Source organism: Magnolia sinica, chromosome 17 (genome assembly GCF_029962835.1).
Source record: "Magnolia sinica isolate HGM2019 chromosome 17, MsV1, whole genome shotgun sequence".
NCBI classification, from domain to species: domain Eukaryota; kingdom Viridiplantae; phylum Streptophyta; class Magnoliopsida; order Magnoliales; family Magnoliaceae; genus Magnolia; species Magnolia sinica.
The window spans coordinates 28,120,298-28,125,521 of record NC_080589.1 but is presented as its reverse complement, the minus strand read 5'-3'; the positions used below and the strand labels follow the sequence as shown (position 1 = coordinate 28,125,521).

The following is a 5,224-nucleotide window of genomic DNA, read 5'->3' as shown; positions in this document are numbered from 1 at the left end:
CATCCAGCCATTATCTAATAAACCCCACCGCCTTCCGGTCCATCTTCTTCTAATCATCATCAGACATATCCTTGGATTTTGTTGATACGCCTAAAATTGGAGAATATGGGTCCTTGCAATAAAGCAAGTCCTCCATCTTAGCCTTCCATATGGTCCAGTTAGAATCATTGAGGTTGATCATCCTTGATAAGCTACCTTCCATAATTCAAAACCAATATTTCCCATTCAATGAACTTATCTCTGATACCACTTTGTTGGAGGCCTTACACAAAACCTTAGGATCTAGCCTCCCAAAACAAACCAGAATTATGGGATAATAAAGCAATGAAATAAATCAAAGCATAAACCACACAACACAGGAGATTTTTACGTGAAAAACCCTCAAAGTGGTAAAAACCACGGGACCTCGTCTAGATCAACAATCCACTATGATGTAGAACATTACAACCTTCTTCACTCACGCAGGAGTGGATAAATAATAAGAGATAAAGGAAAAATGGAGAGATCTCACTGATTATGAGGATGTGGAAGCGCTGAGATATAGTAGATCACCTCTACAATCATAACCTCTCTTCCACAAGCTTCCTCTTTCTCTCTCTCTCACACCTTTGATAACCCTAAACCCTTTAGTAAACCCTTGCAATGCTTTAGGAAACCCTCTTGCCTTACCTAAAAAGCCCTAGGCACCTCCTATTTATAGTTTAGGAAACTCCCTTTTGCACTCCTCGCAAAAGGGCCTCAAAATTCTGCAATCTGCACAAAATTGTGGAACGAATTTGCATAACCTCGACTGGTCAAGCAGGGTCCTTAACCGGTCGAGTGGCCCACTCGACCGGTCGAGTACCTCTCTCGACTGGTCGAGCACCTTGAAGAAAATAATCAGATGGTCGCTGGACTTTGAGTCGATCCCCACTCGATCTTAGGAATCCAGACTTACCACTTTAATCAACTTCTCGGGAAGCTGTTTCCACTGCTGTGCAAAGATGTCCTGAGCATGCTTACAAAGCTCCACATCAAGTCTATTTAGCAAAAATTTTGCTGGACAACTGTTTCAGGAACCTGAAGCTGTGCTTGTTAATCCCCAAATTTCCACTAGTCAATGATGATACAAAAGAGAAAACAACTGGTACAGTCCTGACCTTTTGAGTTAAACATGGTTAAAGACACACACACACACAAAAAGAAAAAAAGAAGAAAAAAAGAATAGGGAATGTCACACTCTGAGAATCAGATTGGTTGACAAATTCTAACCATTGATTGTGGACACTTGTTGAATTAGTACAGTTAGATCTTTTCATTTTTAACCTCTCCAATAAATGTCCATCAATCATGTAGTCAGCTAATCAAATAAGTGTAATTTTTTTTTTCACAATATATCTAAACTGGGTTCTGTAATTTGGACAGTCTGATTTAAAGTATTTGTATGCCAAGTATGTGATTTCAAAATCATAGCTTTAAAAATTTTTAGGTTGCTCCCCACCCAGATGCTATCACAGTAGTCACAGGAATAGTAGGTTGTGCAGGTTTGAAGGTAAAAGCAGAAGTCCTTTTGATTGATCATAATAAAATTCTCTTACAGATAATACAATTTATTTTTGCACCATAGATTATGCATCTTGGTATATGTCCTGATTTGAAAAGTCATCTTATGCACGAAAATTAATACTAAGCTGGTTGAGTATTAACCTCTTTCTTTTATCAAAGCCTATCGTGGCTGCAATAGAGGCAGGGAAAGACATAGCATTGGCGAATAAAGAGACCCTGATTGCTGGAGGTCCTTCTGTACTTCCTCTGGCGCACAACTATAAAGTAAAAATACTTCCTGCATATTCAGAACATTTTGCTATATTTCAGGAATATAAGCTTATTGTTAGGAAGTCACCATTTGCCATTCAGAACATTTTGCAGATTCACCATCTGCTTATAGTTAGAAGCTTATTCTTCAGTTTCATTTATTTCCTTACCAGTGGCATACGATAGATATTTTTGCTTATTTGTCTGTTTAACTATTTGAATACCCATCTTAGAATATGTGGCTCAAGTTCACAAAAACTGCTTAGAGAAGCTAAGAGTTCATTCTGTCTCCAGTGTCTCCAGGGCTTGCCAGAGGGTGTACTTTAATGTATTATTTTAATAGCATTAGGAGGGGCTTTCAGGTGTGAAGTTGTTGAATCTACTGTTTCAAAGGGAAATTGAATTTACTACTTGTATTGTATCTGAGGTGTGATTCACTAAAAATAGAAGAGCATAAAAAAACTGACCAATGACTTTTCTGTTCACCAGTAACTAACAACACTAAAGCATCTTTTAATCTGAAAGTGAAAAGAAAAATCCAATCAGCCCAACCTTTTGAAGCTATAAAAGCCATACATCCCAATTCCAAAACCAAAACAACATCAAAACTAGTGGTTCTTTCCAAGATGAGCTCTAAAAGAATGAACACTTGACCAAAACAGGGAAAAAGAAAACAAGAATAGAAGTATCTATAGTCTGAAATTTTTTGCTCAGAAGTATAAAATCTGTAGTCACTCAACAATATCTCAACTTTCTAAAATTAACATAAAATCAGAACTAAATTGAAATGTGCTGTGAAGCATTTAATGATCACTTTAGCTCCCTATTTCCAATCTCTACTCAGAAAATTAGATGAGGTTGCAATTGACATTAAAAGTGTGAGAAAAGCAATGCGCACTTGCACAACCTACTCAAAGAACACACACAAATCAAGAGATTCTAAGTGGTTTTCCAGTATCCCGCATGTCAAGAAGGAGATAACAATAGAAACACAGACCAAAAAATAGCAAAACTAATTGCTATGATGTAATTATGCAAAATGATAGAAATTAGCTTCAAACTCGTCAGTTACAAAAAAAAAAAAGACAAAATGAATTTTTCGACATAGCTAGGGTCACTTTTGTAGACCGATGGAACTGTTACCATCCAGCCGTCAAGGAATTTTTCGACAGATGTTGGATTTCCATGACCATTTACAAATTACAAGTGATGTTGCTAATGCTAATATACAGACGGAGACAAACTTCAAGCACAAAACAGGATGCTCAATTATTGATTTGATTTTCAACAGACTCTCAATTCATGAACATGAGTTGCTACATGTATGGATTCATGAATTCATTAACTCACTTCCCAATATAGCTTAATATAAAAGATTAATAAGGCTTTACATGAATGTATTCTGCTACACCTCACTGTTAGATTAGATGAAAACCATTGTTTACAAACAAGAAACTAACATTTGACATTTTGCAACTAAAAATCACAAAAAAAAAAAAAAAACAAAATACCAAGTCTCAATCAGTTACATCTCTCATGGATGGGCACATTTCCAGCCTTCTCCTAACACATAAGTACATTGTCCTAGCCATATGGTACAGTTCGTATGTGTTGTAGGATTCTCCAATACAAGGATTAATCAGTTCATGTAATGAAAGCTTTTCGATCAGCACTTCCGCTTAAAATATAAGTAAAAGCGTAGATATATTGGTCGAAATCAGGATAGAGAATTTCATAAGGACCAATTAATTTAGCAATATCTGACATCCATATATAACTAACATCTGCAATGCATTCCATAGTAAAAGAGAGATTGAGAATGAGGAATGCTGTCTCTGGACACCCATCTTGAAGCAAACAACAAAAACGCCCCCACATGTGCTGACATGGCACATGCAAGAACCATATTTTTCATAGGGGATCCCAAAAAGTATGTTCCATAGCCCAAGAATCAACTGGTCCATTCATCAGATGGGCCAAAAGTACATGAAATGGGCAGTTAGAAAAAGAGAGAACCAACAACCTACATTTAACATACATTTTGCCACTTGTTGATTCAACTAGCCTGATTTTTAGGATAGGACAAACTATAAGTGGACCAACTGATGAATCTCATGGATTATACAGATATATGCCATGACAAAGAGTGTGGGGCATTTCTCTTTCACAACTTAATTAAAAAGAGTTTGTGACCAACAGATATCCACAAATTTCATACCCATTGAAGTAGAGACTGGCTTTGGTCTTCTTGATTTTCATTGATCACATTACATCCTGATATCAGTTGCAATAGAACAATTCCAAATGAATAAACATCTGTCATTATAGAAACTATGTCATTCTTTGCATACTCAGGTGCAAGGTATCTGCACAAGATAAATGCCGATAGCTCAGTTAAAAAATTCCCACCAAAACCCAACCCAGAATCCATTACTCTCTCCCCCAACAGGCTCAGTTAAAATTCATCAAGTCTAGTCTGACTCATTTAACTACAAATGTGCCACGCTCCACTAACCCTTTTACAGATTGGGCATATACATGCATTCTTAAACCTGATCTCGTAGGTTGAACATGAATTCCAACATTCAACCTGATCTACCAACATACAAACAACCATAAAACAAACCCGATTACATCATCACACAATCCATTTTTGGAAACGAGTCTAAGACTCAGAGAGCAATTTGTCATCCTCCTCCAAGGAATAGATGCTTTGGAATTTTCCATAAAATAGTAACACTGCATGGCAAGAAAATACCTGATTACATCATCACACAGTCCATTTTTAGTAAATATAATGCATCTAAGATCCTCTAATCCCCTTCTTTTACTAATGCAGTTAACCTTAAAGAAAATAAAAGAAAAAGGAAAGTATCTGAGAAAGTGAAGAGTGAAGAATTTATAGATTCTCCCAGGTCAAACTATCTTTTGCTAATTTTAGACAAATTTATATAGGAATGTGGGCAGCAAATGCATATATGAATGGTATACTCAGTCCCTTAAGGTTCCAAAACGTAGAAATTACATAGGAGTTACATTGATGGGTTTTAATGGAAAAGTCATGAAAACCGAAATAGTTGAATGGAGAAGAAGAGCTATGGTTCAGAAAAAAAAATAATGGTTAAGAAAAAAATATACAGTAATGTCTCTGATTGAACTAGAAAAAAGATTGAAAAACCTATTGCTACGATTTTCCAATCTGATAAATTTTAATGCATCGGCCATCTAGGGTGACATTCATAATGTCTATGGTTTAAGTGGTTTGGGCTTTGGATCATTAAACCGTGACCGCACTTGTATAAATTGAAATCCCAAACAGTTGAACCCTCCAACCATGTAGTCTGAGCATTGTGTGTGTATAGTATCTCCAACCAACAAGTAAAAAGAAAAAAGAAACAGAAGAATATAAGATAATGGCATTGAATTCATT

At 36.2% G+C, this 5,224-nt stretch overlaps 1 long non-coding RNA gene across 1 annotated transcript; it reads right to left on the bottom strand.

Annotated features, from left to right (window-relative positions):
* Positions 1 to 1,524: 1,524 nt before the first annotated feature.
* On the bottom strand, positions 1,525 to 5,018 carry LOC131231713 (uncharacterized). The gene is made up of 2 exons (XR_009164522.1): positions 2,262 to 5,018; positions 1,525 to 1,822 (listed from the first exon to the last, which is right to left on the bottom strand). It is a non-coding gene; the product is annotated as an uncharacterized LOC131231713 (long non-coding RNA).
* Positions 5,019 to 5,224: the final 206 nt, after the last annotated feature.